The sequence below is a fragment of the Sebastes fasciatus genome, chromosome 4, assembly GCF_043250625.1.
Source record: "Sebastes fasciatus isolate fSebFas1 chromosome 4, fSebFas1.pri, whole genome shotgun sequence".
Taxonomy (NCBI): Eukaryota; Metazoa; Chordata; class Actinopteri; order Perciformes; family Sebastidae; genus Sebastes; species Sebastes fasciatus.
In genome coordinates, this window is record NC_133798.1 from 35285165 (window position 1) to 35298031 (window position 12867).

The window sequence follows — 12867 nt, forward strand, 5'->3', positions numbered from 1 at the left end:
TTCAATAACATTTTTTTATATATTTGCTGAAATTCTCACTACAACCCAACAGCAATCAATAAATCAAACAAAATAAAAAAATAACTGGTATGTGAGTGGGTTTGGAGGGAGGCCTGAAGGGATGAGCTGTGAGGTTTCCTCTTCTCACTAGATGTAGTGACTTTTGAAGCCAGTGCTGTCGGTACTTTCATTGGTCAAGAGTTGGCAACACTGGGCTGGGTTTTTCGGTTGGATAATTTATCAAATCTACCGTACTCTTGCTAGTTTCTTAAGATTACCAAGCCTAGCTTTAAAGGTTAGATGGGAAAGATGGAAAACGGGAAAACATATTAAAGTTTCTCAATCTGCTATCTGATTGCATAAGTTATGATTAATAGCTCGTTATTTCATTCCACAGTACAATGGAAAGCTCAGATACTACAGTGAAGATACAAGTGTTTTTCTTCTCTTTTTTTAATGCCTCTCTTTTAACCTTGGACTGTAGAGAATGATATGAAACACGGGGAAAGCGAGAGGGAGAGAACATGTGACAAATATTGTGTAGAAATAGAAAATCTTGGGACCTATTGTTGCACCAAACATGACAGGTCGCTAGCTGCTAGCTGTCAGCTCTGCTGCATCACACGGGCCCGCCTCGATCCACCGCCAACAATCCACCTCTTTGCCCATTTTTGGATATAGCCGGGGGATTAGCACAGAGACTACGTCCATATCTTATACAGTCTATGTGTACACGATACAAGTTGACCCGGAAGTGTGAGGGAATCCCTCAGGAAGATCTGCAGGTATTCACTGTGGTGCCCTGATCATACATCATACTGATGGGAATGGAAGGATGGATGGACGGACAGACAGATGGCAAGAAGTCAGAAGAAATTAATGGATGATGAAAATTTGCCCTCTAAGCTGCAAACATTTCGATAAATGTCTCAAAATTATTCAATCTTTCATGAGAGAAAATGTATTTCATGAGCCTGAGGCTCACTTGTGTTTCGTTTTTACAAAACATTATCAACTACCGAAATTTAAACCTTCCTCTTTATTAGCTTGGAGGAGGAGTACTTTGTCTTTCTTCCTCTGGTGAGCTGTTGGGTTTTCTTTTGCCAGAAAAGCTTTTTAATGCCAAAAGCTTGAGGCAAAGAGAACTGGCTGAAATGAACCCATTCACACAGTTTTCCACAAAGTTCTTAGAAATCTGGGTTCTGTCTAGACAAATAATTTAGATTTTGTTTTATTTAAACAGCGCTTCAGTGCTGCTGAGTAGCTAATTTACTGTTTTAGTGCATGAGCCAGGCAGTGCACTGCTACCATACAAATCTTTCAACTGGAAAACCATTGGGCAACTTATTCAAGACACTTCCCCGGAGCAGGTGCACGACACATGAGTGTATGATCCGGGCCAACACAGCCACAGCATCGCTGCAGTGAAATGTGTTGCAGCCTCACCAGTGGTCAGAGGCCTTGGCGTGGACTACAGTCTTGTCCTCGGGGTGGATATGGCGAGAAAGTGGCACAACATCAAAAACAAAAAAGGCAAATCTGTCTCTGTCCTTCATGGCTGCCAGGGATTAAAAGGTTGTCCTTTCAACACTCGGCCTTTGCGAGGACTAACACAGTGGCGCGGCGACTGTTCCCATTCCTCAACGCCAAGGCTGCTGGGACGGGTCCATACCACCCCTGCTTTTTGACCTGGTATCCCCTGAAAGAATGAGTTTCCTCCTGAGTGCACCACAATGCTCCGGGAAGCAAGGGCCAGGGCGCGCGCCTGCTGTGATGTTAATTTAATGACAAGCCGCTGTTCAGATGGCAGGTCCACACAGCTGAATAAAGGGATTGTTGTGTTTATGCTCCATTTTGTCGGTAAGGGGCCCCTCCGCTTGTCTTACTGCTCTCTTCTGGGCACCAAACAGTGGAGCCTCTGTGAGTACAGTGGAGCACAACACCGCTTCCTAAAGACAAAAACACAAAAGTTCCCCTCCTCGTCTCCACTTGGTGTCCCAGTTCAGCTCCTCTCAGGACATGAGTGGGTTTCGGAGTTTGGGACGCTGCCGAAAAGACCCATTGAGTTTCCTGCAAAATACGACTTTAGACTAATTAGTGCATTCCAGTTTTAAACAACCTGGGTCTCATTTTCTTAGTTTATGGGCCTTTACTCCTAATAACATTAGTATGCACAAAGTTAATTGCAGAGATGTGGGAACGCGGCAACGTTAAAAAGAGGTCAGATGGAGCAAGAAACGGGAGTCTCATGAGAGTTTTTGCACGTTTTCGAAACTTGTGGGTTACCATCTAGACACGACGGAGAAAGAGAACATCTTTTCCTATGTTTAAAATGACACACTGAAAGGGCACGAGTTGTAACTAATGGCTTTATTAAAAGGTGTTAAATGCGAGAATGGGTGCATTTCTATTGCCAGAGAACCCATTTTCATTCACATATGTTGAGGTCAGAGGTCACGGGAACCCTTTGAAAATGGCCATGCCAGTTGTTCCTCGCTAAAATTTAGCTTAAGTTTGTAGCATTATTTAACCTCCTTCGCATCTTTAAAACTGAGCACGCTACAACCTAAAAATCGCAGGTTGAATTAACGCATTAAAGAAATTAATGGCATTAAATGAGCTTTTAAACAAGTAGCCTAATAAAACCATAAATCACAACTTACAATCCGTTTATAAGAATCTTATTAGAAAGTGGTACTAGATCAGGAAAACAGCTTTGGCCTGTCATGACGCTGCTAAAGTTATACAGTAGAGGCCTAAACGATGCTGATGAGTGCTCTTGTATGTGTAACCCTGGCAGATGGTGCTGACTAACCCTCCACTCTGGTGTAGAAGGTGTGACATGCAGCACGTTAACATACATGTATTGGATATGAACACCAAGGGAGGAAGGAAAAGGTCAAGTTCAGCCAAGTATCTGCATGTGTGTGTGTGTGTTTGGAGGGTAAATTACCCAGCATGCTTTGTGCCTCTGATGACCCCAAGGACTTTCATCTTGTGATATATTTAGTCACACTTAGGTCTCAATAAGTGCTTTTCTCAGGAGGGGACGCACACATATTCAGAGCACTCTGACCTCGAAGAAGAAGAAGAAGAAGAAGAAGAGTCCGATTTCCTGGCTTCCTTCCAGGTTTCTATTTGTTTCAACAGGGAATGGTGATTTTTTTATACATTTCATTGCCTTTACTTTTTGTCATTTTCTACTTATTTTGCATGCTGAATGTGCATTCAGGGACAATCTATATTTCAGAGATGCAACCAAACTAACCTTTTTTTTTTTAAGTCAAGACACATTCAAGTTCATATCATCCTTCACAGTCACTGTTTGCTTATTGTTTGACTTCTATATAGCTATTCAATGCTTTAACTTGTAGACAAATCATGGATTTTGGAGCTTATTTTTTCAATTTCCCACCCAGAAATTCCCTGTCCGTACCGGGATTCAAACTGCCAACCTTCATGTTACAAGCCTGCATTTTCTAAGGCTCGATTCACCCACAATTTCTTTTTTAATCTCATTCCTAGAGATATCTAACTATGCAGTCAGTTCTGGTTTTATGTGCTAAGGTTTTTGACTATAATATTTCTGCAGCCACAACAATACAATGGAGGCAGACACAATTTCATGTGTGGTGCTAAAAGCGTTGAAAAATTACATTTGAAAAACTCAACAGCACTATCTTTTCAGAAAGCGTGTCCTTGTTACACTCACCAGAGAAATAGCGCCTTTGGGCACCAATAATTAGATTCAATTCAATTCAAATCAATTCAAATCACTTTATTTGTGCCCGAGGGGCGATTGTAGAGGCTCGTAGAGTAGTACAATTAACAACACAAACAGTAAATTTGAAACATCTTTAAAGTTAAAAAAGTGATACTAATATAGTACTAATACCAGTAAATACTTAAAATAGTGCAAATAGTGCAGTATACACAGTATACGGTACATATGGATGTAAAAAAACAAAAAAACAAAAAACAGATGAATGAAAAGCAGTCATGGGCCAATCATTTTGGAGCAGACTTTGACTGTGCTTCACCTCCACTGTATTGGGTGGAGGCGGACGTCTCAGAGATGGACATCTGAAAACCTGGACAAAAAAAAGCAAAACTATTAGATACCACTAGAGGTAAGTAAATGAAATGCTTAAGTGATCAAGTATGTAGGATGAGAATTTATCTTTAAAAGGCATAATTTTTAGCAATGTACAACTGAATGTATAATTGCCATTTATACAAACAGTGAGAACAAATGAGATCATGATCAACACAAGTGGTTTTTGGTGTCAACAGGTGTAGAGGCCAACAGAGGTTGACCCCTTCGCAGTGATGCTGTTGTTTGTTAACGGTTGTTATATAAAAAACACATGTGATTTTGATCTACATGTGAGTTATTTGGGCAGAGCCACAGTAAAACAGCTTTGTTAATAAATCTAAATATGAGTCATTAGTTAGTGATTTAATGTGATTCAAAACACATGTCCCAATTGGTCATTTTTATGAGATAATAATTTCATCATGTGAGAAGAAAACAAAGTTGACAGTAATTAAATCATCATCATATCTGAGTCATACTGATCATCAACAATAAAGCTGAAATAGTGTCCATTAGTCCACTGCTGTCCACTGTGATCATATAAACACCAGTAGATAACAGGGTCACACTTTCTAATGGACTCAAATGGTAAATGGACTCGCGCTTTTGTAGTCTTCTGACCACTCAAAGCACTTTACACTGAATGCAAACATTGATGAGAGCAACTCCCAGACCGGACAACGCCGTGGTAGCTACCCGTCAATCACAAGGTAGCCACGCCCTAAAGCATCCCCTGCCTTATGGTCTATTTGACTCTAAATAGAAGACTTGCGATCGAGACCATAAACTCATGTTTACAATGTTTACTGAGGGAATAAATCAAGTGAGAAGTAGACTCATTTTCTCATAGACTTCTATACAATCAGACTTCTTTTTGCAACCAGAGGAGTCGCCCCCTGCTGGCTGTTAGAAAGAAAGCAAGTTTAAAGCACTTCCGCAAAAACCAAGATGGCGACGGACAAAATGCTGAACTCGAGGTTTCAAAACAGCAGTCCATAAACCAATGTGTGACGTCACGTTGACTACGTCCACTGCTTATATACAGTCTATGGAACCGACTGACAGACATCATCATTATCGTCTCTTGAGTCACATCGCTAACACAGCTACAAACCTCTGGAAAATGCAGGTGCATTAGTGTTCTCTGTTTTCCGAACACTGCAGCCTGTAGCTTTATAAAGACATAAGAACACAAGATATCCATCGAGAGCACAGCGGACTGGGATAAGAATTGTCTTGTGTTCGACACCTCTGCGCGTAAAATGGCCATTAAAAGGTTAAAATAGTTAGGGGAGGTTTTTTTCTGGCCTGCTGAAGTTGGTGGAACTGAGCATGTAAACTCGAATGTTCAGCACAGGAGCTTGCAGCGGTTATGTAAGAGTGCCAGACTTCACTAATCCTTTTATAGGTGGAGAGGAGCCTGCAGGGTTTCTCATCATCAAGACAAATCAGCCTGTAAACGCAGAGACATCTCAGCTGGGCTGTGCATCCAGCACCATACAGACAACAGATCCTCTCATATAGATGAAACCTGCCTCGGGATGCAGCGGGTATAGAAATCACCCATGAAGTCGCGAGACAGATGAGTTGTGAGAAGAAAAAAAAGGACGAGTGCTTTGTGTTATTTATAGCTGCTCCAATTCATGCTTCTTATTCTTCTAATCCGCCAGTCTTCAAACCTTATTCCAAAAATACTTCATAGTTTTGGATAATCTGCCCTTATTTAGCAGCGCTAGTGATGTCTTGTGCACACAGAGTGAAAACCTGACATCATCCAAATGCCGCCTTGTCATGGTTGCCAAGATTGTCTATGAGAAGTACAGGACAAGTATTCAGATGTAAAAGAGTGAAAGCGCCTGTTGAGTTTACAGCAAACACTGTAAAAAAACCCTAAAAAACCTTCCTCCCGACATGCAAGAATAAAGAGCAGAAATCTACGTGGTCACTCTCAGTGAGTTAATTGCTCTGCATTGTGAGTGCCAAGGCCTCCAAGCTCGAGGGACAATACCAGCCTGTAGTTGTGACAATAGCTCTGCTCTCCGAGTCAGAAGTTGCGGAAGTGCCCGACATTAGGGAGCTGAAAGCTGTTGAAAGTTCAGGAGTGTGCACTCCAAGGAAGAAATCATGCAGAAGAGCTTTGAGAAAAAAAAAAAAAAAACTCCCCCTCAGCCGGTGCTGCCTTTGAGGAACTCATTGTTAGCGCTGCCAGTGGGAGGCATGGAGGGCTCTGCTGGCATGTGTCGGCCTCACTCCTCGTCAGGGCCTCAGCACCATGACGGCCAAGTGGGTAAAGGGGTGTGTGTGTGTGTGTGTCTTTGAGTGTTTTGTTAAGGGGCTGAAAGCTGCAGGTACTGTGAGGGAGGTGAAGTTTGGGTTTGGGGACATGTTCAGTCTCACTTCTCTCTGCTCTCGCCGTACAGTATTTGGGACCACCCATAGAGGCCTGACTGGCGCCGGGCCAGTTTCCCAGTGGACTTCACTTTTTGCATCACAGAGCAGATTGTCCCCTCCCCCACCCCACCCCACCATCAGATCTGAATCTCACACAAAGCTGCCAAGAGATGTCTGCCCCGTCTCTCTCAACCGCCAAGTCTCATCTCTCAAGTCACTAATAACCTGTGAGAAATCATATTTGAAAATATTATTAAGGCTGTCCTTGACCAAAGAAATTCTTGGTCGACTAACATTCATTTGATTTTGTCGACTAATCGATTTGGTTGATTTAATCGACAGAGTTTCTCCACAAAGAATCACACAAAAGCACCACTTTAAATCTTGTTTTACCAAAGATGTGCTCATAAATTTTCTTGGAACTAAGTCATTCACCATGAAAAAAGCATTCAAAAACGACTAAAGAAATCTTAGTCGACTAAGACTAAAATGACCGATTAGTCGACTAATTGACGAAGAGGGGGCAGCCCTAGAAAATATTTCTTATAGTTTAAAAATAAGGAGTAAGAGAGGAGCGCTCGTTTTCCACCTACCAAACGTTTTGATCATATTAAAGTATAGATAGTTTGATTGACTCTCTTTTCAGAGCCTTTGGTGGTTCTACATTTACATCCCACAGTGTTACCCAAAATGTACTTTTGCCAATTTCTGAATAAGTGAAATGTGTATTTATTTGCATTATTGGGTCATGGAGAAAAAGAAAATTCAAATGTGAAACTACTGAAACTACTTTAACTCATGTTAAAGTCTCGTGGCTATAGGGAGATAGGAGTTCACTGATAAGCCATCACAGTTGTAGAAAAACGTTTCAAAAGTCAGCATTGAAATCTAAGCAAAAAATGTCAAGTATCATTTTAACAAAAAAATGATGAATGATGTCAATTCAATAATTTGTTGATTTCCAAGCAAACGTGCCAAACAATCACTGGGTTCTGCTTTTTAAATGTGTTGATCTGTTGGGTTTTCTCTGTTTAATTTAATTCAAATGAATATTTTTGGAATTTGGACGGTTGGTTGTACAACAAAAGCTATCATCTTGGTAATGTGTAACGGAAGTTTTCACATTTTATAGACGAAACAATAGAATAAATAAATACATATGAACTCATTAATGAAAATAGAAATTAGTATCAATGCTGATGACAATGGCCAACTACTGTCTGGAGTTTACTGCTTCTGCTGTGTCAAAAACTGTCACTGATCCAATAATCATGGAGGGAAGAAGCCGGAGATATACTTTACATATACACACATAATTTATCAATTAAGATTATAAAGCTGTGATTAAATGACATCATTACGTGTCTTCCATTCATCTCTAAGGAAGCTTAACATTCACCCATGTAAAAAACAATACTGTATGTGTACAATGCAAGGAGCTCTTTATGTTGATGGACAGTTCGAGGACGCCCTCTGCAGGATCTGAAGGGAACACATCATTTGATCATTTGATGGGAGGTGTTCATGCATGTTCAAAATCCTGTCTCTTTACATTCGCAGATTGGAAGTTAAATCAATGTTTCCGCAGCGTTCACCAAGTTAGATTTAAGACCTTTTTAAAACCACATAGAATGCAATTTAATGACTTACCTGTCATACAGAAAGTATATGGAAATATGGAAAATCAGGAGGTACAGCATGGCCTAGCATTATTCGTTATTAAATCACATATTTTCAGTACTACCCAGCAGTATATATAGCAATTATTTTAATAATTAATAATAAGAATTCCTAATGATATAATTAACCCAATTAATGTGACCTGGATCTGGAAGTGGCAGAAAATGGATGGATGAATTTTCCAATTAGAAATGATTCGCTAATTTTAGTTCTGGCTTAACTCACACTTAACATTTTTCAGATATTTTTTTTCAGACATTTTTTTTCAGATATTTTTTTCGGACATTTTTTTCCAAACATTTTTCAGATATTTTCTTTCAGATTTTTTTTCAGACATTTTTCAGATATTTTTTTTTCAGACTTTTTTTCAGACATTTTTCAGATATTTTTTTTCAGACTTTATTTGTCCGACATTTTTCAGATATTTTTTTTCAGACTTTTTTTCCAAACTTTTTTTCAGACTTTTTTTCTCCAACATTTTTCAGATATTTTTTTTCAAACTTTTTTCAGATATTTTTTTCAGACTTTTTTTCTCCAACATTTTTCAGATATTTTTTTTCAGATTTTTTTTTCAGATATTTTTTTTCAGACTTTTTTTTCTCCAACATTTTTCATATATTTTTTTCAGACTTTTTTTCTCCAACATTTTTCATATATTTTTTTTAAGATTTTTTTTTCAAACTTTTTTCAGATCTTTTTCTCAGACTTTTTTTCAGACATTTTTCAGACATTTTTTTTCAGGCATTTTTCAGATATTTTTTTCGGACATTTTTTTCCAAACATTTTTCAGATATTTTCTTTCAGATTTTTTTTCAGACATTTTTCAGATATTTTTTTTTCAGACTTTTTTTCAGACATTTTTCAGATATTTTTTTTCAGACTTTATTTGTCCGACATTTTTCAGATATTTTTTTTCAGACTTTTTTTCAGACTTTTTTTCTCCAACATTTTTCAGATATTTTTTTTCAAACTTTTTTCAGATATTTTTTTCAGACTTTTTTTCTCCAACATTTTTCAGACTTTTTTTTCAAACTTTTTTCAGATCTGTTTTTCAGACTTTTTTTCTGACATTTTTTTCAGATATTTTTTTTCAGACATTTTTCAGATTTTTTTTTTCAGACATTTTTCAGATATTTTTTTTTGAACATTTTTCAGACTTTTTTTGTCCAACATTTTTCAGATATTTTTTTTCAGACATTTTTTAGACATTTTTTTTCAGATATTTTTTTCGGACATTTTTTCTGACATTTTTCAGACATTTTTTTTCAGGCATTTTTCAGATATTTTTTTCGGACATTTTTTTCAAACATTTTTCAGATATTTTTTTTCAGACTTTATTTGTCCGACATTTTTCAGATATTTTTCTCAGACTTTTTTTCTGACATCTTTTTTCAGATTTTTTTTTCAGATATTTTTTTTCAGACTTTTTTTGTCCAACATTTTTCAGATATTTTTTTTAAGATTTTTTTTTTCAAACTTTTTTCAGATATTTTTTTCAGACTTTTTTTCTGACATTTTTTTCAGACATTTTTTTTCACACTTTTTTTTCAGACATTTTTCAGATATTTTTTTTCACACTTTTTTTCAGACATTTTTCAGACTTTATTTGTCCAACATTTTTCACATTTTCTTTTTCGGACATTTTTTAGATATTTTTTTTCACTTTATTTGTCTGACATTTTTCAGATATTTTTTTTTAGACTTTTTTTTCAGACATTTTTCAGATATTCTTTTTCAGACATTTTTTTTTCAGACTTTTTTTCTCCAACATTTTTCAGATATTTTTTTTCAGACTTTTTTTTTCAAACTTTTTTCAGATATTTTTTTCAGACTTTTTTTCTCCAACATTTTTCAGACTTTTTTTTCAAACTTTTTTCAGATCTGTTTTTCAGACTTTTTTTCTGACATTTTTTTCAGATATTTTTTTTCAGACATTTTTCAGATTTTTTTTTTCAGACATTTTTCAGATATTTTTTTTTGAACATTTTTCAGACTTTTTTTGTCCAACATTTTTCAGATATTTTTTTTCAGACATTTTTTAGACATTTTTTTTCAGATATTTTTTTCTGACATTTTTTAGATATTTTTTTCGGACATTTTTTTCAAACATTTTTCAGATATTTTTTTTCAGACTTTATTTGTCCGACATTTTTCAGATATTTTTCTCAGACTTTTTTTCTGACATCTTTTTTCAGATTTTTTTTTCAGATATTTTTTTTCAGACTTTTTTTGTCCAACATTTTTCAGATATTTTTTTTAAGATTTTTTTTTTCAAACTTTTTTCAGATATTTTTTTCAGACTTTTTTTCTGACATTTTTTTCAGACATTTTTTTTCACACTTTTTTTTCAGACATTTTTCAGATATTTTTTTTCACACTTTTTTTCAGACATTTTTCAGACTTTATTTGTCCAACATTTTTCACATTTTCTTTTTCGGACATTTTTTAGATATTTTTTTTCAGACTTTATTTGTCTGACATTTTTCAGATATTTTTTTTTAGACTTTTTTTTCAGACATTTTTCAGATATTCTTTTTCAGACATTTTTTTTTCAGACTTTTTTTCTCCAACATTTTTCAGATATTTTTTTTCAGACTTTTTTTTTCAAACTTTTTTCAGATATTTTTTTCAGACTTTTTTTCTCCAACATTTTTCCGACTTTTTTTTCAAACTTTTTTCAGATCTGTTTTTCAGACTTTTTTTCTGACATTTTTTTCAGATATTTTTTTTCAGACATTTTTCAGATTTTTTTTTTCAGACATTTTTCAGATTTTTTTTTTTGAACATTTTTCAGACTTTTTTTGTCCAACATTTTTCAGAGATTTTTTTTCGGACATTTGTCAGTTCTTTTTTTTTTAGAATTTTTTGTCAGACATTTTTCAGATCTTTTTCTCAGACTTTTTTTCAGATATTTTTTTTTAGACTTCTTTTGTCCAACATTTTTCAGATATTTTTTTTAAGATTTTTTTTTTCAAACTTTTTTCAGATCTGTTTTTCAGACTTTTTTTCTGACATTTTTTTCAGACTTTTTTTGTCCAACATTTTTCAGATTTTTTTTTTCAGACATTTTTCAGATATTTGTTTTTTAACATTTTTCAGACTTTATTTGTCCGACATTTTTCAGATTTTTTTTTTCGGACATTTGTCAGTTCTTTTTTTTTTTGAATTTTTTTCCAGACATTTTTCAGAGATTTTTTTCAGACTTGTTTTACGGCCATTTTTCCGACTTATTTTTTTGACTTTTTTGTCCGACATTTTTCAGATCTTTTTTTAAGACTTTGTTTACGGCCATTTTTCAGATTTTCTTTTTTGACTTTTTTATCCGACATTTTTCAGATCTTTTGTTTCGGACATTTTTCAGTCTTTTTTTCAGACTTTTTTTGTCTGACATTTTTCAGATCTTTTTTTTCAGACTTTTTTGTCCGACATTTTTTTAGATGTTTTTTCAGACTTTTTTGTCCGACATCTGCTTTTTATACCACATCACATAACTATTACCGTAGTATTTATATGTGGATGCATTTACATTGCAGTCAGTACAGGATACATGGCATGCAAAAGACACGCGGAAATCAAGAAAGGCGTACTTATTGCACGCTAACCGCCTTGCGCATTATCCTGGCATTTCTACGCCTTTTACTGTTAACGGGCTGTGCAGCTAGACATAGTGACATTGTTAGCTACAAATACAGTCAAAACAATCCAACTTATAGTTTATATACAGAGAAATTAAATGTCTTTCTTACCTTTCGCTTGATCCTGTTTGTTTGTTATTGTGTCCAAGTCTTGGTATAAAATCTGAATATCTTTGTACTCTGGCTCAAACATGGCCATTAAATTCACAGACTTCTTCCTCATTGTCAAAATCATCTAAATATTCAGCCATGGCATTGAACATCTTTTAGCTAACACTAAGCGACACTTTCTGTCCTCCAACACAACAAACTCTGCCTGGCTGGCACTCGCGTTTCCGTTTCCACCAGTTTGTTAATTCCACTATTCAACCGTTGTCTTCCGGTACCACGCCACCTCGCAAGATTTCAGAACGAGATTTCTCCTTGAGCGAGTTATTCTGTCTAGACCAGGGGGCAGCAACCTGCGGCTCTTTAGCCCCTCTCCAGTGGCTCCCTGTGGATTTTTTAAAAAAAATAGTGGAAATGAATAACTGTTTTTTGTTTATATTTTCATTTTTATTTATCATTGTTGTAGGTCTATGGTACGACGGAGTATTAGGGCCACATTGAGGAAAAAAGTTGTAGTATTGTGAGAATAAAGTCATAATATTATAAAGTAGTAATTTTACGTGTTATTTTCTTTTTTTCTCGTGAAGTTCTGACTTTATTCTCGTAATATTACGACTTTTTTTTCTCGTTAAGTTATGACTTAATTCTCATATCACAGCTTTTTTTCTAGTAAAGTTATGACTTAATTCTCGTAGTATTACGACTTTATTCTGGAAATCTCCGATTTTTTTCCCCTCATTGTGGCCCTAATACTCCGTCGTACATTGCACTTTGGCCCCCCCTTTTTCTTTGCCTAAAATGGCTCTTTTGATAGTAAACGTTGCTGACCCACGATCTAAACAATCCACCAAAATATATTTCTGAAAACATTTTAGGCTAAAAATAAGCCATGCCACTTCTGAATCTTGTTTCATTTTAGAATTACATGGCTTAGTTTGACAGCTTGGTCCAAGTTTC